General features: G+C 40.5%; 1 protein-coding gene across 2 annotated transcripts in view; it reads left to right on the top strand.

Moving 5' to 3' along the window:
* LOC130874791 (interferon-inducible protein AIM2-like) overlaps window positions 1-22001 on the top strand; it is a 59175-nt gene that overhangs the window by 10165 nt on the left and 27009 nt on the right. The window contains exon 1 of one of the 2 annotated variants that reach the window (XM_057770289.1): window positions 6077-6135. The exons of the other annotated variant lie outside the window; for it this stretch is intronic. The gene's annotated coding sequence lies outside the window, so the exon portion shown is untranslated. Of the gene's footprint in view, window positions 1-6076; window positions 6136-22001 lie in introns of those variants that run through there. 2 annotated transcript variants of the gene reach the window in all.

Genomic DNA, 22001 nt, shown 5'->3' with positions numbered 1-22001 from the left:
GTTTAGCTGGACATAGAGACTGCTGGCCCCAAGTTCAGGCATCTCACGCTTTAAGTTTTCCTTTTGCTTGCCTATTCCCAGTAAAAGGAAAGGAAGAGAAACCTTAAAGTTTGCTCCTTCTGTAATCAGTGCTCTGACTGGGGAAATATAAGACACCTGACCCAGAGCCCAGCAAATCCAGCAAAATCATAGACCTGTACATAAGGAACGTTTGCTGTTCAAAGAAAATAGGCTTGGTTGGGGTTGTTACAAAAGCAAGCAAACGCTGACTAATACATGATGTGGGGTTCCCCTCTGTATTCTATGAATACCATTGGTGATTAAAGAACTGTTTTGAGCCTCTAGCAGAGCAGTGAAGAACAGAGCTAGTGGGGGAAAACTGAACTGAATGCTGGGAGAAAGGAGGAGAAAGAGAGAAGCCATGTAGCCCTGATGGACACAGATGCCAAAATTTTACCCAGTAAACCACAGCCATGTGGTGATACACAGATTACTAGAAATGGGTTAAATTAAGATGTAAGAGTTAGCCAATAAGAAGCTAGAGCTAACGGGCCAAACAGTGATTTAAATAATATGGTTTCTGTGTGATTATTTCGGGGCTGAGCAGCCAGGAACCAACATGCAGCATCCACCAAGAAATACAGACATCAGACACTCAGAAGAAAACAAAACAAAACAGAATAATGACAAAAAGCTTAAATGACTAATTCATTGCTTGTTTTTATTCCTTTAAGATTTTAAAGTGATGCACTAGTTGTACATTTTTATAGAGTATAGTCCAATACTTCGATACATGCCTTGAGAGTACTTTATTTGAAATGTTTCATCTGTGTTTAATCCAGACCATTTCATGAATATCTAAGTATGAGGTATAGGAAAGCAAATGGGGAGTGTGCCAATTTTATAAGGCTGCTGTTCAAGACTTTACAATGCCCCTGTTGTGGACTTGAAAAAGCAGTGAGTGGTTTGTACTGTTCTAGTTTAAAATTAACAGAGGATGCAAAACTGCACTGCATGTCGGGGTTTTGGAGACAGCTCAGTACTAGCTGTGCAAGAATAGGCACTGCACTCTGATCTCCAACACACAGCACATGTCTCTAGCCCTAGCACTTGGAGCATTGTTATATGATAAGTAGACCCCAGAAGCTCTTTGTCTAACTAGTCTGGCTGAACCAGCGAACTCCAGGTTCAATGAGAGATGAATTCTTGCATCAAAGAATAAGATGGAGAATAACAAAGATGCCCATCACTGATCTTTGACTTCTACACACACACACACACACACACACACACAAATGTGCATATATGTATATGTATGCAAACACATGTACACATATATACACACCTAAATAAATAAAAATAGTTGCAATCTATGAGCCATCACTGGATTGCAATTGTAAAAAGCGAACCGGAAAAGTACTTGTTGCTCAACCTGGAAAATTTGAGTATGTCCTCGGTTTTAGGTGATCTCAGGTGGTTTTTTTTATTGTTTTAATATTTCTGGGTGTGATAAGGTACTAAATCAGTATCAAAAATTATTTTTATTTGAAGAAATATACTGACAGATTATTGCTAAATATTATGAGATCTAACCAAGTTCTATCATGTAGCAATAAATTTATACAGAGACCTAAGCATCTACATAATACTTGCAAATAAAGCATTGACATTTCTTTTCTCTGTATGATAGGCATATGAATGTCCACTATTTTGTGACTTCATGTGCAAGTTTGAAGTTTTTCATAGAAAACTAAAATATTGGAAAGAAAATGAAGTAAGACACTGTGTGGAGTGGACAGTACGTCGTTAAAAAAAAAAAAAAAAACTGTGTTCAATTCCTATACTAATCCAGAAGTCTAGCGAGGTGAACATGGTTTCAGTTTGCTGACTTTCCCCTCTTCTGAGTCTGAATGGTGCTTCTGACCTTCTGCCACCTTCATTGCACCAAGAAGCACCCATTGATTTAGAGAAAGATCAATACTCACTCTCTACTTGACTTGTTGCCCACCTAGAGAAAACGTTCCTTATCAGATAGTCACTTCTCAATTGTAGAGACAAGCACCTATAATAAATATATTGGTTGAACTTGGTGTGTTGTTATTTTTCCTATATTCCTGTATCTTCTGTCTTAAGAGGTGAATGAATTTCTTTTTTTCCCTAAGGTGATTTTCATCCTTGCCCTATCCTTTCTTTTATCTCTTCTTAATGCCTCTGAGACCTCGCTCTGATCTCTGGGCTTTAGTTTTGTTTTAGTTTTTTGTTGACTTTCAGCCTTCAAATTAGTACACATACTGTCTGTCAAAGATGTACACACACACACACACACATACACACCTGCCACCACCAAATAAAAACTGATTTCTTGTTCTACTACCCACTCAGTGGCCAATATGCGCTAAACTACTTCTCTCCTGAGAGCTAGGTTTCTGCTAACTACAGGCTCCATAAGCCAGGACCATTTCCCTGATACTCATTCATTATTCCCATTCATTTTGTGAACCCACTTTTGCTAAGGTCAGAAAAAATAAACTTGATAGTCAAGTCCAGTGTTCTATTAGTTTTGTTCACCTATCTCTTTCTCTTCTGCTTCTTTTAAAAGACACATCCAGGACACCTGGTGGTGGAGAGAACAAGAATGTCCGCCACAGGCTCATATGTCCCAGTACCTAGCCGTTAGGGAGTGGTGCTGTTTGAGAAGGGTTAGGAGGCCTTGTTGGAGGAAGTATGTCACTGGGGGTGGGGTTTGAGGTTTCAAAAGTCTAAACCAGACCCAGGGCTCTCTCTTCCTGTTGCTTACAGATCTGGATATAGAACTCTCAGTTACTTCTCCAGAACCATGTCTGCCTACATGCCACCATGCTCCCAGCCATGGTGATAATGGACTGGATCTCTAAAACTGTAAGCCAGCTCCAAGTAAGTGCTTTGTTTTATATGAGCTGTCATGGCTGTGGTGTCTCTTTACACCAATAGAACACTGATGAAGGCATTCTCTATCCTCTCCCAGATTTTAACATTTTCACCTGGTAGCTTCCAGAGACAATCTCAGTCTTACTACTGTTTGTGGCTGCTGAAAATGTAGAAATACAGGTCTTTTAAAATAGAATTGGTCACTTTATTGGCTTTCCTGGATCTTTTACTGCCAGTCTTAAGGCTGTAGTAGTTCTATTTATATAGCCTCTGTCTTTTTCTGGCAGTCTCAGTTTCCCTCCTTCATTTTCAACCCTTTGTGTGATATGGTTTTCTGTTTTTTTCTATATTATTGTCTGATGACATTATCAACCTAGTTCCTACCCTGGCCACCTACTTGGGATGTTTCCTTAGCTTTTATTTAAATTCCTTCCATTCTCTTATTTAATTGAATTTTTCATGCATTCCAAGATCCTCAGTAGATGTTTAAAATCACACACAACACAGAATTGTATTTTTTTTCCTATTCCTACAACCAATGATGTAAAGTTTAATTAATGAACCTGGTGTAATAAGAGATTACCAACAACCACTAATCATAAAGTAGAATAATGAAAACAATATAATTAACAATAACATAAGACAACTGTATGATTCAGAGAATGAGCTGCGATAAACATATTTTCAGTTTTGAATGAATGAGTTTACTAAGTATATAGCAAGTCAAAATAAAACGAAATAAAAAAATAATACTCATTTGAAGTTTTCAATAGAGAGAGTCCTGGGCAGAGCAGAACTTGGGTGAGGTTTCCAAATAAAACAACAAATAGCAACTGTTAGAGAAAACATTATCAAACTGGAAGTTTACAACACCCAGCAGAAATCAAGCCAGGAAGTTAAGGCAGTTAGCTTTCTCTCCAGGGCTAAACTTCGGGCTTCTCTTTCATATTGTAGGCCCTTATATGTCATGGATAAAAATCTGTTGGAAATACTTGACCTAGTTGTTTTTAAAAACACAATCTTTTATTCTTGGACTGTTTTGTCCTCCCTGTCACTGCGTTGCAGGTGGGGAGACTAGACACCCCCAGAGAAGAACACGCTGGGGTCTGAAGTGGCTGAAGAGCAACCCCACTTCCAGAGCCAGCTTCTCAGTGAGCTCAAACAGTGCACACCACCTTACAGATGGAGTGTATACAACAGTCACTAAGACAGTGTTGGCATAAAATCTGATGGAGTGCAGTCTCTCTATCAAGACTTCAGATTATGCAGAACCCATCCTTTTTCTTGTGCTGCTGTTGAAATCACAGAAAACCAAGTACCAGTGAGAGGGCAGGCAGTGTGCGCTGGCTTGGTTTTGTCTCTTAGACTATAGCATGGATTCTAATTGGTCTTATCAATAAAAACCCAGAGTCAGATAGTAGGGGGTGAAAGCTGAAAGATCAGAGAAGTAAAGAAGCCAATCACTAGAGACCTTTTACCTCTACCAAATCCTCAGACCAAAGTGAGCAAGATCCTGTCTCCACAAATCCTCAGACTGAATGCCATGAGCTTCTGTCTCCTCCCACCTTACAGTCCTCTCTCAGTTCAGCCATATCTCTTCCTGCCTCTACCTTGCTAGTGCTGGGATTAAAGGTGTGAGCCACAACTGCCTGGGTGTTTCTCTTTTAGACTGGATCAACCTTGTGTAGTCCAGGGTGGCCTTGAATTTACAGAGATTCTGTTCCTCCTGAGTGCTGGGATTAAGGGTGTGTGCCACCCCTACTTGGTCTCTGGCTAACTAGTGGCTAGTTCCACACTCTGATCTTCAGGCAAGCTTTATCTGTTAAAGCACCAACAAAATATCACATTACACTGTGAACTGCCTAGCAAGAAAGGAAATAAGAACAAGAGGTTTTCTTTCATGAAGTTCCCTGTATCTAAAACATCTCTGGCAGAGATCTCAAGGTAGTAGGAGCAATGCTGCTGAGGCTTTTTGGAAAAAGGAAACTGAAAACAAGTGGTTTGGGTGGAGCCTCAAAAGTGTCATAATTAGTATGCCGCCTGCCAGTGGAGATCTGGACACAGCTACACAGCCAAGGCTAGCCAAGTTTCTAAGTGAGAGGAGCCAGTCACACTTTCCACTCTCTGTCTCTCAGCACCTGCTTTGCATGGCCTACCACTAAGAGTGAAAAGCTTTGTGAGGTGGATGTTTTAAACTATCAGCACACACACTAATCCCTGAATTGAGAGTTTAGGCTGCTGTGGAGAGGGAATGCAGTGAGGGAAGCCTGGTCTGAACTTTTCTCGAAAAAAATCTTAGGACTGAATTTTTGCTAATCAGCAAATGAAGAGGAAATGGGAGTGGTAAATTTCTGGGGTTGGAAAGAAGGATTAGTACTGACTATATTCAGAAAATAATAAAGCTGCAGGAAGCCTGGCTCTAAACCTTCCCTTGACTGAGGAACAGAAGTTATCTTTTATTTCACCACAACTGAGATCTTAACAAAAGAAAACGCATTTGGCTGTAGCAGGAAGTAGGATACATTGTTCAGAGTGTTGACCCAGACTGAGTCTAAAAGGAGCTCTGATTTTCTGGGTGTGTTGGAGGTCTCTTATTGACATGAATTTATATTTAGAAGAGGGCTTTTGTTTTCTAGCTGAAGGAGAAAGAAACATAGGAATAGCTCTCCAGGTATTTCTAGATAAAAGATAAGAACAATGGCATGACAGAGTACCTACGAGGTAACATTGGCTTGAAAGCGACAGAGCACCAAACTATAAGCAACAGATAATATATTATTCCACAATCTCAGATGTTCAAGTGGCATGGCATTTATTATTTTTTAAATTATGTATGCTTTAAGTCTCTATTTCTTTTAGTTTATTAGGTATTAGGAAAATTATTTTAGTCCACTTAAAATTGGATCCCACATTTCCCTTTCCATAGTTAAATTCCTAGAATCTAGGAGAGAGATGACTCATAATAACTGAATATACTCCTGATGGTGGCTCAGGAAGTTTTTGGGACTTTCAGGAGGTGGAACTTACTTACTGAAGAATCTTATTGGAGGAAGTGTGTCACTTGGGGCCAGCTGTGAGAGGTCATAGGCTCCTCACTTCTTCCTCTGTTTCCTGTGTTAGTAAGAATTGAAATAGGCCAGCTTCCCGCCTGCCTTGTGAAGTTAGTCATGCCTTCTCTGTGGGCTGCTATGTCTTCCCTGTGGTGATGAAATCCACCCTCCTGGAACTGTAAGTAAAAATTAACCCGCTCCTCCCCTAAGTTGCTTTGGGTCATTACATTTTATTGCAATAGAAAAGAAACACTTCACTGATAACCTGTGTAGATTTATTGAAATGTAATAACTATTTCTAAGTATTTATCAGGACATAGTTAATTATGGTGTTCAACTTTTTACTTTTTTGCTTTTCTTCAGCTATTTAAAACTTTAGTTACTGGAGGAAGGTGTTTTGTAATTTCATAATATCATGGTAGGTTTGTCTTTTGTTCATGGAGAACTGTCAAGTTTTGCTTAGAGCTGTTGACTTTATTCAATGAGGTGTATACATGCTTAGAATTTTTATATTGCCTTGGTGACTTTAACATTTAATCATTCTACAGCAGCTCTGTCTTTAATGACACTATTTGTCTTATACTCTTCTCTGACAAATATTAATATAACTGTTCCAACTGGGGTTTTTGTGCCTAGTGTCTGATTGATACATTCTGTTCACATTCTTTTCAGTTATTCAGTATTGTAATATTCTCAGTGTGTCTTTTGTAAACACTATAGGACCACAGTGGGCTTTAAGCCAGTTTAATGTTCTTTTTAAAGCTGGGAGTCTAATTTATGTGTATTGTGTCAGTAGAAATATTTGGATTTTTTTGTAAGCATCTTATGTCTCTCCATGTGATATTCCCTGCCCATGTTTGTTTCGTTCTTTATAAAAATATGCTTAAGATTTGCTGGCTGGTGGTGGTGCACACCTTTAATCCCAGCACTCTGGAGGCAGAGGCAGGCAGATCTCTGTGAGTTTGAGGCCAGCCAGGTCAACAAGAGCTAGTTCCAGCACAGGCAATACAGAGAAACCCTGTTTAAGATTATTCTTTATGTAGGAGGGTGTTTATTATGTTAGTCATGTTTCTGTAAGTTCCATGCCATCAATTTTGTGGGGACAAGCCTTTTTCATCAGCCAAGAGTAATGCTTTTGGATGTAGTTTTTGGAGAAATCGTGTAAGGTCAAGTTTATTGCTTCAGTGAAGTGGTCTTGCATACAGTTAGCTAAAGTGAGGAACCCAGTGCTATTTAGTACACAGACAATATTGTGTAACTTCCCCTGACTCTAGAAATCCCCTGACTCATTCTATTTATCACCATAATTCATACGCTGCTTAAACATTACCTTCTCAAAGAGACATCATCTGATGACCTAATTTGAGTCACACCACAATTCTCAGCCTAATCCTGACTGCATATTATATACCTTATATATTTATATTTGTGGGCATAATAATGAAGAAATCTTACCAGATTGGTGACTCATTTCCTCAAAGACTCTCAGGATGCCTGACTGGATAGAATGAGCTTACGTGTGAACATCTGCTATTGATTTACTAGTTTATCCCTTCAGTGCCTATCTTTTGCGCGTTTTATTCAAAGGGAGTTTTAGAAGTTTTTACACCACAGGGCTTGACTACTTAATCACAGACAGCAGAGCAGAGTGAAGCATGGATGCTGCTGTGAAGCAACTGTGTGTTCTCTGTGTGTTCTCTGTATGTTCTCTGTGTGTTCTCTGTGTGGTTTCTGTGTGTTCTCTGTATGTTCTCTGTGTGTTTTCTGTGTGTTCTCTGTGTGTTTTCTGTGTGTTCTCTGTATGTTCTCTGTGTGGTTTCTGTGTGTTCTCTGTCTGTTTTCTGTGTGTTCTCTGTGTGTTCTCTGTATGTTCTCTCTGTAGGGGGATGGGAATGGGGGATTGGGGTGGGGAAGGCAGGCCCATCCTGCTGTAGTGACTCTCAGGGGAGGGTATATTGGCACTGGCCTGGTGTTATGTAGTTTGTAAAGCCCTCTCTACAATCTCACTTATTAAATCCTCACAACAGCACCTTCTATTATCTGTATTTAACTTATGGGGAATAAATCCCATCAAATAAATACAAACTGGGAAGTGACAGAGCACATTACACTTCTGGCTTGGTATTACATTTTATTATTATTTTTATTACTAGAGTGCTTTTCTAAGTTAAATCTGGACAACCACCTGTTAGCTGTGACTTTTGTAGATTTGTAAGACAGTGTTCAAGAAACAGCAAGCAGTGATGCAATAGGGAGCAGCTCACCATGACAACAAGGCCTTAGGCATCTGTGGTCCAGAGTCTAATGGAACTGACGGACGCTTGCTGTAAGACTTTCCTAGGGAGGAAGAAAATTCTCTCTGACATTTCAGAGCCTCTTGCAGCTTCTTGCTCTCCCCAGAGCATGACAAATATAAACTTCAAAACTATAATAATAGCATATGTGGAGCACACCAGGTGTCAGAGATGTCTCATGGATTGCGTGCTTATGTAACTCAGTCACATCTTCCATGAAGTCTATGCAGTAGGGACTATCAGGCAGTTCTTCAAAGAACTAGAAAACACCTTTGATCTCATTTTGGAGCTAGAAAGGGAAAGACATAGAATTCTAATCCACGTAGTCTCTGTATCAGGAAAGTAGAGACCAATAGAAACATAAACAAGTACATACTTTTAAATTTTTCTAGTAGCTACATTAAAAACAAAAACAAATAACATCAACCCAATATGCTTGATTAAAGTATGTATGCTAAGTCTTCAAAAACTCTGACGTGTATTTTGTTCTCAGAGTTCATTAATTCTGATGATAAAATTTTCATCTATATTTAAATTTATATTTATATAAACTTAAAATTCACAAAATTTACAGTTGAAAAAGTAGGCTTATATATTCAAGTAATTTTAATCATACTGATTTTCTAGAAATTGAATTTAGTTTATGTTTTTAATTAAAATTAAATGCCGTATAAAATGTAGTTTCTTCAGTTGCACACTTAAAATGTTTGAGAACCATAAGTAGCTGCTATAGGCAGGGTGCTCTGAAATTGAAGCTTGTTTTCTATTTGTTTATTAATTGACTGATTTATTTATTTCTGGTGTGCATGTGTACAATATGTGTCTAAGTTTGTGGTGTGTGTGTATGTGTGTGTGTGCCAGAAATCAAGGTGAATATTTTTTTGATTGCTCCCCACCTTTTTCTTTGAGGCAGGGTCTCATCTGAGCCTGGAACTCAATGATTTTGTTAGGATGCCTGGCCAGACAACTCCAGGGATATATGTGCTCATCTCTGCCTTCCCAGTTCTGGAATTGCAATGTTACCTATAACCAGCTTTTGACTTGGGTGCTGAGGAGCCAAACTCATGTTCTTGACTTAAATGCTAGGCAGTTTACTGACTAAGCCACATCCCCAGCACCTATAATTCAGACTCTGCTTCAGTCACAGGAGAGAAACATTCTCTTCTCCATGGCCCTGCCTGCCCCAACTGCCCAACTCAGGAATAGTCTCTTTCCACCCCATAATATCAGCACTGTCTTCATATTCTGTTTCACATGTAGCTACATGACCCTGCACAGATCCTAATGTCTGCTTGGAGAAAAGTGAAAAGCATTGAAAAGGAAACAAAAACAAACTACAGATAAGAAAAGTCAAGATGAAGGATGTAACACGAATAATAAAACCAACCTGAAAACCAGAAAAACAAAGCAGCCAAGTCATTAGAGAAGTTTTACCTCTACCAAGGCTGGGCGATCACAGACTAAACAGTCTTTCTCTCTTCTCATTTTATATTCCCTCTAGTGCTGGGTTTAAAGGTGTATGACTCCCTAATATTGGGATTAAAGGTGTGAGGCACCATCATCTGGATTTGTTTCTACATTGATCTTGTGTAGCCCATGGTGGCCTTGAACTCACAGATCCATCTGACTGTCTCCAAAATTTAGGAATTAAAGGTGTGTGTCACCATTGCCTGACCTCTGGTGGCTTTAGCTTTGCCTCTGGTCTTCAGGCAAGATTTATTTATCAAAATACAAAAATATACCACCATAAAGGAGATCAAGAGAGCTATAAATTAGCAATCCCAGGGGAAAACAGTAGCCAGAGCAGATTTTCTACCACATCTCTGGGATTAATGAGGTTCCAAGCTAGCTTCTGAAATTATTTTTGAAATCCTCTCACATCCTTTTTGTTGGGATGAGTGATTTGGGGAAAGAGAAATAATTCACAAGAAATTGGAGAGAGGAAAAAACCAGTTAAAATTTCTTTTGATGCTTGGATTTACCCTTTGGGAGGCTACTGAAGGAAAAATGAGACTATTGTAGATAAAGTTTTTGTCCAGCCTCATTCCACAGTCATTCAGTCCCAAATAAACATACAAAGGCTTATATTAATTATAAACTGCTTGGCCTATTCCTCAGGGTTATTACTGACTACTTCTTACATCTTAAACTAACCTGTAAATCTGTTTAAACCATGTGGCACGGTACCTTTTTTCAATAAGGCATTCTCATCTCATTTCCTCTGCATCTGGCCTGAGACTGTGTCTCTACCTTTCCTCTTCCCAGAATTCTCTTAGTCTGGTCACCCTGCCTATACTTCTTGCCTGGCTACTGACCAATTGGTGTTTTATTCAACCAATACTAGTGACAAATCTTTACAGTATACAAAAGCATCATCTCACAGCAGAATATAGGCAAAACCTTTTGGACAACGTAAAGAAAAGAAGTCAGCCTTTCCTGTCTTGCATTCTGGTCAGAGCTGAGAGCTAATTTAAAAATAGAGACAAAGATTATTTCGGTCATTTTATTCCTGTATGCATGCTGTGTCTGGAGCTAAAAGCAATGGGCAGCTTCTCTCTTCTTGTGCTCTATGTCCTACCTTAGTGAGTGGAGGGAGGGGTTGGTTCTCAGCAGACTGACCTGGATCTCCGGATCCGGCCTTTCTGTATGTAATATACTCTGTGAGATGAAGACTCGGTTGGTGGTTACTATGAACACATCCTGATTGACATAGCAGACTGCGGGGGAAAGCCGAGGAAACTGTGGAAATCATAGGTCTGTGTGAACTCATCCAACTTCTTTGCACAGGCTGGGTGAAGCAGAGAGAGATATATCCAATGGTAGTAATCTGATTCAGGTGCTGTGTCCTTTGATTAACAAAGCTTTTCACTTTATCTCAGTTGAGCTCCTGAAGCAGATGTGACTAGCTTGATTTTCTGTGTGAGGAGATGGAGATTCAGAACCACCAGGTGGTACACTCAGAGCACAGGGCCAGCCAGCTTCATGTGGGTGAGGCCTGCACTGCTGTGTGTGTATTTCCAGCATTCATTGTGAAGAAGATGGGGGCAGCCTCTCTTTGGTAGTTTGCTTACTGCAACACACAGTAACACCAGGGTTGAGTTGCCAGGTGACTTGAAGAATGATTCCAGGATCATGCACAGAATTATATGATAGGCTGGTAATGCTTAGGAGAAGAAAAGCAGTGCAGACTTATGGCAAACCGTGAGAGAAGTACCGAGCTGCACATCACAGGGTGTGTCCTGAGCTGTGCATCTCATGGTGTGTCCTGAGCTGTGCATCTCACGGTGTGTCCTGAGCTGTGCATCTCACGGTGTGTCCTGAGCTGTGCATCTCACGGTGTGTCCTGAGATGTGCATCTCACGGTGTGTCCTGAGCTGTGCATCTCATGGTGTGTCCTGAGATGTGCATCTCATGGTGTGTCCTGAGCTGTGCATCTCATGGTATGTCCTGGCCTCTTATTGTAGATGTCATCACACCTTATGTTTCACAGCTACAACATTTTAGCCACCTGGTCCTATGACCATTCCCAGAAACCTGTTTTCTCTGAACAATAAAATTTGAACATATTCTTTGACTGACATTCTTCCTGCCTTTGAGTCTCCTTTCAATTCTGTTACCTAGTTGTCCTTACCTCTTTCTGTCTCTTTCGGCCTCGTCTGAGTCTGCAGTTGTTATTTTTTTCTTTTTCTTTTTATTAAATTTTAGTTAGCATGCAAAACCCTGGGCCTCATTCTTGGACTCTCACCCTCTTCATTGCTTTCTGGTCCTCTTTCCTCCCTCAAAGAGTCCTCCTTTCGCTTCCGTAATGTGTCTGTCATTTTTCTCTCTTTCACTTTCTTCCCTCCATTCCTTCTCACTGCCCGGCAGTTTTTGAATCATATATACTCAGCATATCTTAGCATAATCTGTGTTCATTGTTTATTCTACTACTGTTGGGTTTACAGTTGCAGAGGTGAACAGCCCTTCCTCCATATCTGTTACTCTTGGGTTTAACCAATTTTCTGTTGCAAGACCCCAGTGATCTTCCTGTTCGAAACCTTCTCCAGAGAGACTGAGTATGCACAGGAAAAGTCGCTGAGTTGTGCAACTTATGTCATTGTACATCTGCAGCTCCCAAACTCCTTTGGGTCTTGACTTTGAGTGAACTAAGGCAGCCTATCCTTGTCACCATCTCTTCCCTCCATACCACTCATTATAACTGGAGTTAGCTTAAGAACACACTTGCTTGGCCTGTGCCTCTACTGAGGCTTTATAAAGGGAAACCCACGTTTATGTCATAGTCGGTTTATCTAACACACAGCACGTGATGGTACTTGCTAAATACTCAGACGTTGATTTAGCAATTAAATCTCAGCCTAGATTACTGATAGTGAGTAAGTGCTCACTGCCTGAAGCACATAGCAGTCTTTACGACACTATTTTTTAAAACCTTATTGTAATTCTACTAATAAGGAGACAGGAGATTTGCTAACTCCCTACTCAGCTGACAATAAATGAATTTGTGTAGCCAGATGAAGGAGAAATAGAGAGATGGTTGTCTATAACCAAAATTCAATGTTGAATAGTCTCCACCAAGTATGTAGGTAAATGAAGAATTTAACCCTAATTCTATGTGATCTGTAGTTGTCAATAGCACTCCTTTTATAAGTCTAGGCCCTTACTACTTAGCTTCTCTATGGTCATGGATTATAGGATCATTATCCTTTATTTATAGCTAATATCCACTTATGAGTGAGTATATACCATGTTCATCTTTCTGGGTCTGGATTACCTCACTCAGCATGTTTTTTTTCTAGGTCCATCCATTTGCATGCAAATTTCAAGATATCATAGTTTTTGTTCTGCTAAGTAGTACTCCATTGTGTAAATGCACTACATTTTCTTTATCCTTTCTTTGGCTTGGGGCATCTAGGTTGTTTCCAGGTTCTGGCTATTACAAATAATGCCACTATGAACATAGTTGAATAAATGTCCTTGTAGAATGATTGAGCAACCTTTGGGTATATGCCCAAGAGTGGTATTGCTGAGGAACCCTAAGAGAAACATATATAGATACCCCTGGGAAGGGAAAATAGACAAGATCTCCTGACAAAATTGGGAGCATGGGAATGGGGAGAGAAGGAAGGGTGGAAGGGGAGGAGGAGGGGAAGAGAAGAGAGGGGAGGAGAACTTGAGGGAATAGGGTAGTCGAGACAGGGGAAGGACATAGATGAGAGCAAGGAAAGAGATATTTTTATTGAGGGAGCCATTATGGGGCACTAGAGAAATTCCCAGGAATCCACAAGGATGACTCCAGCTAAGACTCTAAGCAACAATGGAGAAGGTACCAGAACTGGCTGGTGGAGTGGCTTGTCTTAGGATTTTTTCCTAACAGTCAGACTGGTGACTATCTTAAATATCATAGAACCTTCATCCAGCAACTGATGGAGACTGGGGCAGAGACTGCCAGTGGAGCACTGGACTGAGCTCCCAGAGTCCGGCTGAAGAGTGGGAGGAGTGAGAATATGAGCAAAGAGCTCAAGCCCATGATGGGGACACCCACTGAAACAGCTTACCTGAGCTAATAAGAGCTCGCCAACTCTGGCCAGACAGGGAAGATACCAGCAAAGGACTAGACCCTCAGAACATGAGTGACAGTTGTATGGCACACTGTGGGGCAACTAGCAGTGACACCAGAATTTGTCCCTGCTGCTTGTACTGGTTTTTTAAAGCCCATTCTCTTTGGATGGACACCTTGTTTGGCCTGGATATAGTAGGGAGGGCTTTGGACCTTCCCCAAAGCAATGTACCTTGCCCTCTCTGAGGAGCAGATAGGGGGATGAGGTGGGGGGAAGGTGGAGGGAATGGGAGGAGGAGAGAGAGTGGAAACTGGGATTGCTATGTAAAATGAAAAAAGATAGTTTGTTTCCTTTTTAAAAAAAAATAAAATTTAAAAAAATGAAGAAAAAAAATGTGTAGGCCCTAAAAAGCCCTGCTCTGTTTCTTTGCTCCCTCTTGTGGAAGAGTTGGTGTTGCATGTTTCCAAGGTCATACAAAATCGGGTTCTAGAATTCTTCAAGTGTATCTTGAAAGCAGCTTGCTCAGTGTCTGATGGCAGGAAAATATCTGTTTTCTCACTCACTTTCGTATGGCTAGGTCTGTCGAGAGTTCCGAGGTTTTCCCTGTAGCGTTCTGTGTTTCTCCATCACAGCATGTCCACTCTGCTGTGCTGCGGCTAAGTGCTCTCCAAAGGCTCCCATGCCAGAGCCTTGTAGCTCTCTTGCAGGTAGTAGAGCCTTCATGAGATGGGGCCAAGTGGGGGTAATATCAATGAGGTCATTTCCTGAAAGCGGACAGAGGACACATGATCTCTCCTACCACCCTCTCTTTCACTTCCTATCAGCATGAGGTAAACGACCGCTTTTTGCCATATGTCCCCACCATGACAGACTGCCACCACCATCTCAAAGAGATGAGGTCAATTTGTCATGAACTGGAACATCCAAAACTATAAGGACGGACAAATAAAATTTCTTCTTTGTAGCTTGGTGTAGTAGGAGGCCTCTTGTTAGTTCCCAGCTACCCAGACTCCCAAAATAACACAGAATACACAGAAACTGTATTAATTAAATCATCGCTTGGCCCATTAGCTCTAGCTTCTTATTGGCTAACTCTTAGATCTTAATTTAACCCATCTCCGTTAATGTGTGCATTACCACAAGGTCGTGGCCTACCAGGAAAGTTTCAGCGAGTCTGTCTCTGGTGGCAACTCCATGGCTTCTCCACTGATTCCGCCCTTCCTTCTCCCAGTATTCAGCTTAGTTTTTCACTCCTAGGTCTCTTCTACCCTATCAGGATAAGCCAGTTTTTTTTTTTTTTTTAACCAATTGTATTCACAGCATACAGAGGGGAATCCTACATCAGCTTGGTACATCAGGAATTCTATTATAACAGCAGGATACTACCTAACAAAGCACCATCTTCTCTATGTCCAACTAATTAAGTTGATCTTTCTTCCTTAGGTAAACTATATAGACATGGTAGCTCCTAAGTACATATGACCAGTAAGCTCACTTGAAATGAGGCTGGTGTGACTAAGGACAATTTTATTTTTTTCTAATAAATTTTATATTTAAGACATGTAAGGTGGCAAGAACTGAATGGGGAAGGGGTAAAGGGTACACACACTTCCAGATTTTAAGCTTTCTGATATTTTTCAGGGCCAGCACTGTGTCTGGCATATGATTAAGAAGGCCTGCATGTCTCTGTAAGTTGTGTGTCTGTTAACATTTTTATTTGGTGAGATAAAGATTACATGTGGGAAAATTCTGTTCTGGAAGGATTTGAATACTGTGATGAGTTTAAGAGATTAAAATCATTGTTATTGGGTATGAAAGGCCTTACATGTGAGCCAGAAATAGCTGATCCACTTAAGCTGAATTCATTATGAAAGTTCTATTGCAACTCTGAATGATACTATACAGATTAAAAAGCAACAATTGTGTGCTCATAAAGAGAATATATACAAAGTGAGAAAGATGAAGGAGGCTCCCTCCTAGGATAAACATACTTCATTATGAAGTGGGCATCTTTTGATTTTTCCTTGTACCTGAGTAGTTACAGTCTCTACGATTCTTGATTTAGAAAACTGAGGAGCCAAGTTTGTGGTGTGAGCTCACAACTATAATTTGTACCAGGTAGCAAAACACATTTAAGTATTCTACACATGTTAGTGTGGGTGACTTCCCTAAAAATCTCTATGAGGTCAGCACTGAGGTAAGTCTATACCTGACAGTTATGGACCTAAATGTAGGACAAGTGAGCTGGGGTGGCTATCCTGCTACTGCTGCTAAGTCTAGAAATGACACTGGAATCTTGAGCACTCTGGTCCCAAAGTCCATTCTCACTTGCACTGCTGTGTGCTCTTTCCTCAAATCAGCTCTCCATGCCCCTTCTAACTCTGCAATGGTGGGCTGTGGTTTTGAGATGGTGTGTCTGTGTGAGAGGCTGTCCTGTAAAATGGTGGGTCTCTGTGTGGGAGGCTGTCCTGTGAAATGGTGTGTCTCTGGGTGGGGAGTCTGTTCTGTGAAATGGTGTGTCTGTGTGTGTGCACGGAAGTTGTCCTGTGAAATGGTGTGTCTCTGTGTGGGGGGAAAGCTGTCCTGTGAAATGGTGTGTCTCTGTGTGGGGGGCAAGCTGTCCTGTGGAATGGTGTGTCCCTGTGTGTGGGGGAAGCTGTCCTGTGAAATGGTGTGTCTCTGTGTGTGGGGAAGCTGACCTGTGAATTGGTGTGTCTGTGTGTATGTGCAGAAGTTGTCCTGTGAAATGGTGTGTCTGTGTATGAGAGGCTGTCCTGAAGATAAGGCTTTGAGGTCCAGCCTAGAAGAGGAAGAGACAGGATGAATAAGGAGCAGGATGAAGCAGCTATTATATCAGAGCCCTTTAGCACCCTTATTTGTTTAAACACACACACATGCACACACACACACACATGCACACACACACACACACACACTGCCTATGGTTAAGAAACTTGCAAAACAGAAAGGATTTCCTCCCAAGCAGGGCTGGGTGATCCCAGGAAGGACAGCATGGGCAAGTAGCCACTGAGCAATAGCCGATCTCAGATACTATGCAACTACACAGTGTAGTGGTTTCCCTGCGGCTGGGAGAAAAAAAACTAACCTCCTGTTTCCTGTAGTTCAAGATTTGTTTTCTCGTAAACTGAAAGAGAAGCCTGGGGATTCCCTGCTTCCCTTCATTTCATCTTTCTTAGATGTTCACATTTTCTGAGCATTGGAGTTGTTTCACCCAGAGAGACCCAATGTCTAGGAACTCACCGAGACACCAGCACGCAAGAGATTTAAGGATGAAGGTGGTATTGGTTTGGGTGTGGTTTGTAATTCCTGTGCCATTTGTGTGTGTGTGTGTGTGTGTGTGTGCATGTGTGGTTGTTTTATTTTGTTACAAAAGGTCTTTAGAATCTTTGAGTAGCTTCCTTGCATCTAACCCATGGAAAAACTCTTTCCTCCGTGGCTGGAAACACCCCGGTCCTACATTTGCAATGCCAGGAGCAGCTACAGAGCCCTGACAAGCTTCAGTCCTGCCAGCTCTGGCTCTCGCTGGGAGCTGGGTGCCTGTGCTGGGCTGGCTTGAAACTGCTGCTGACAGCTCTGTGTGTGATCATGTGCTGTGAAAGTGACAGTGGCCCAGAGGAGTTAGGAAATGTTCAGAGAAGCGATCTAGTGAAGAAACAATTTTAAAATGTGGGTTATGGCTAGAAAACAAGACTGAAAAATGTCACAGCAAAAGCCACAAAATCGTGAGGTAGTAATCAGTCACATTACCTTTAAATCCTAGGTTATTATCCCCCAACATACACTGCCATCAGATGTATCCCAAGTTCAATGCATGAGTTGGTCATTGTGGAAACTGACATTTTGACAATTTCCTGCTTGTCTTTAAAATATTCCTGTTAAATAGTCTTTATGTATTTATTTTATGTTCAGGAGTCAGACACACAAGTAGCATGCCCGAGGCCAGTGAATGTAAGGCCCAGGACTTGAAGACACACACACACACACACACACACACACACACACACACACACACATTCAAATTCCTGCTCTTCCTGCTAGAGCATTGCTTCCTCTGAATCACAAATGGGAGGTTTGGGTTGCTGAATGAGGAAGATCTTTTTAGCCTTTGATAGCACTCTGGTTGGAAAACAATAGTCAAGCATGCGGATCTAAACAAAGTTCATACTGTTTCGGGGAACAATGCCCTTTTTCTTGGTAGCAGTCTTCCCAGAGTCCAGGCCCACGCTTGACTGGGACACTTGACGACATTCATAAAAACGAACATGTACAAAGAGATGTTTCAAAGTTTATTGTGACTTAATATAATCCAGACCTAATTCTATACTAAACAGTTTCTTCGCAGTTTGGTCCCTTCTCTCATTAGTGTAATAACCGGGACACAACAGCTAACATTCATAGCCACCTGCTATAATTGAGGTTTGTATGGCTTTCTTTTCCATGGTCCTACCTCTTTAGGGAATTCTGAGTAATATACAAAGTAGGCTATTTATAATCTAGGTGACAAAAATTTCAATGTTCCTTGCCATTAAAAATTGCCTGGTATTCATCATACTATTTTAAGAGTCGGTTTTTTTACTGCAAAGCAAACATGGGGTCTTAAAGATATCGGGTCACTCAGACTCTGTGTTGGGCGTGATGGTCTTGGTACAAGGTGATCTAGGTACTTTTAGGTGTAGGCTGCAAAGAAGAAAGACCAAAACAAAGAGCAGGTTAGAGTAGTGTCTCATAGGATGCGCAGCTGTGGAACTGGAGAAATCACAGGAGCTCATTCATGAAAAGAGGCCCTGAGGCGCCAATGGCAGGTGTAAGGCACCATTCCCTCCACACCAGAACTCTGTGGGGTTGGTTGGCTCACGGAACCAACCCGGTTGATTGAGATTGACCCTTGAAAAGCACTGTCCATCAGGGTTCACATATATTCTACCTTCTGAGCAGTATACAAATTCTTGAGGATAAAGAGATAGACGGGGCATATCCCAAATTTTCTTTCTTGGGGTTAGATTAACTAAATCAATTATGGCAAACTATAGGACATTCTTACCAAAATAGCCAATCTTTCCACGATTATAATAATTCATAGACAACAATAAAAATCACTTGATGAGAATTTCATATTCTTAATAGTGGGACTACATGTGCTTTTTGTCCTACTTTTGTTTGTCTAAATTCTCTCATTTTTAAAGCAATGATTTGAATTGCTTTTGTAAAAGAACAAAGGTAAGAACAAGTGAGCTTAATAAAATAAATGATAAAACACAAGAAAATTGCATGTTTTGTGAGAAATTATATATTTCTCTCTCTTTTTTCTAGCATAAGCAACACAGAATAATCTCCTGAAAATAAATTATAGGTACAAAGCAGACAGTTAAAAACAATTCTTAACTTTGGAAAATTGATTTGGAAATGTAAACTTTTTAGCTTAAAAAAAAAAAGAATCAGGGGCTATTTAGGTGACAAGTCACCAATAATTTTAAAAGAATTCCCTCACTGAGCTCATTGTTTCTAAAAGTAGTTGATTCCTGCACAGAAACACACATAATAGTGATAAGCACTTGTTTAAGATATAAAGACACAAGTAGGTCTGGACCGACCACCTAGTTTAGGAATAGAACCATATCAGGACTCCTAAGACCTCCGTGTTGACTCCCCTCCATTCACTCTGCCTCCCTGAAGTGAGTGCTGGGAGTTGGTGTCACTAAACAATATGCTGCTTTATATATTTTTAAAAGTGAGATATTATATATAATATAATATATAATTCTTACATATGATATGTATTCTTATATGTATGCATATATTCTTCAGTTTACAGGTATTGGTAGTCTCATTCATGTTGTTTGTAGTTCATTCTCACTTGTATCATTTAGCCCTTCCTGAAGATATAATCTCCCCTTTCTGTCTTTTTCTACCTCCCCGTGCCCTCACTGTCCTTCCTCTTCTCCCTCCCACCTGCCTTTCTCTCCCTTCCCTGGGTTCTAGCAATCAGTATGGGTGGAAGCTTCCACCAGGAATGGGAAAGTTATATTGGAATATGAATATTTTCAAAATTAGTAGATAACTTCACATATGTTTCAAACAAGTTACAGCTCCTTGTACGATCAGCAGTTTGATTTAGAAGATATGTGAGGGTTATAGAAATGCCTCGGGGGTAAACTGCTTACTGTGCAATATGAGGACCATCGATTAGAACTCCAGAACCCACAAAAAAGCTCAGGATAATCCACACAGACATAGTTAGATCCCTGGGGCTAGTTGGCCACTCATTGTTGCTGGAACAGCAAGTTCCGGATAAATGAACAGTTCTGTCTCAAAATACAAGATTTGGGAGAGATTAAGGAAGACACCAAACATCCTGGTTGTCTGTCATGAAGGAATTCACCTGCACACATATGCAATATATAATGTAGGTGTTACACACATATAAGCACATACACACACAGAGTGAGCAAGTGAGAGAAAGATCACTTCACTGAACTTCAGGAAATTCACGTTTTTAATACTGTATAACTGAGGCAGAAGTAGAGTGCTTGATTTTGTAGACTTATGTATGCCATCACTAATATTGCTCCATTAGTAAATGTCATGAAATTGTGAGTGTGTTAATGTCCTTTTGAAATTTTACTGCTTCAAAAACAAATCAGAAGTATGGTCAGTATTTCAGACTCTGACTTCAGTTTATCTGTTTCCTTTCTGTCTCAGGCAGGGGCCTTGATCCCTCTACATCTGCATTGTCTGAGTGTAAGTCAGCAGCTGTCCCTCTTCCTGGGACTTGGTTTGGAGATCCACTCCTGTCTCAGCTTGCTTATATGATGCCATCTGTATTTCTTCACCCCCCCCCCCTTATTTTTCAGTCTGTGCCTTTTCCAATGATGAGAACCTCATCCTGACATGGGTTGGTCAGATAACGTATGAAAATCTCTCTTCTGTGTAGTTGTGTGTTATGTTTTAAGAAGTTTAGCTTATGCCTATTTAGGACTTCATTTATATCTGTCCCCACAAGCTCTTGATGCTCTAGTCATGAGGCAAGTTGTCTAGTACATAGTACCTAGTTATTTTCAGTCTCTACAATATAGTGAACTCTTTTGTGTGTCATTTTTATGATTAGCCTCCTAGTTTTACATGTTCAGATTGTACTGACATACTTCACATTTACCACTGTGTCAAGATATATAGCCATTTATTTGATTCTGTGCCTATATTTCTATTTCCATGGTAAAATGTAAAATTGTGTGCTGACATATGAACATGCACAGATACGCAAGTATGGACCTTACATACACGTATATTCATAGGCACACACACATATGGACACTCTTGACATGTCTAGACCCACCTACTCATACACTCACACACAAACATGCATATACATATACCTAGAAGTTTAGAACATATATACGCTTACACATAAATGCACATGCATGCACATATATATGTGTATCCTACATCCACTTGCATGCATATGTATATGCACACATAACACATGTCTACATGTATACATACACACCCCACTCTAATGCAACTATACACATACATGTGCACACAGACACAATCCCCTTCATTTACTCAATGCATACCCACACATAAAAACAGATACAAGCAACATACATGCACAGACACATTCATGTGTACACACACATTCACACATATGCACATACACACTATTATATAGAGACACAATCTACACACGTGCATGTACTAATAACACACAGAGGAACATACACAAAGAGTAAGAGTTCTCATGTTGACAATGTGAAGGGAAGCTTAGAAAGCATCTAAATCTCTATATAGACACCAAAAACAAGGAAGTAGAAAAGGGTAGGATATCTAAGTGTCAGTATGCATGAAAATATTACAGTGGCAAAGCTATGAAATATTAAGCAAACACTTGAAGTAGTGTATAAAAGGAGAAACGACTCATAGATTTTAATTTCTGCACTATTTACCTCCTCATGTGCTTCTGGGCATTATATCCATGTGCCTTCTGGTATGTAGTCTTACCTGTCAGTTAAAGTGACAGTGTTTGTGGATATGACTGAAGTTAGGAGTGTAGAGTACCGTATTAGATTGAGTTTCCAAGACACAGATGCTGAGATTTGCCTGTGGGAGTCACAGGAGCATTTGTAAACGAGAGAGGGAAACTGCATTGGACAGAGGGAGCTGAGCTCACATGT

Source organism: Chionomys nivalis, chromosome 5 (genome assembly GCF_950005125.1).
Source record: "Chionomys nivalis chromosome 5, mChiNiv1.1, whole genome shotgun sequence".
Lineage (NCBI taxonomy): Eukaryota > Metazoa > Chordata > Mammalia > Rodentia > Cricetidae > Chionomys > Chionomys nivalis.
The sequence above is the reverse complement of the archived record's forward strand: the minus strand, read 5'-3'. Positions and strand labels throughout refer to the sequence as shown.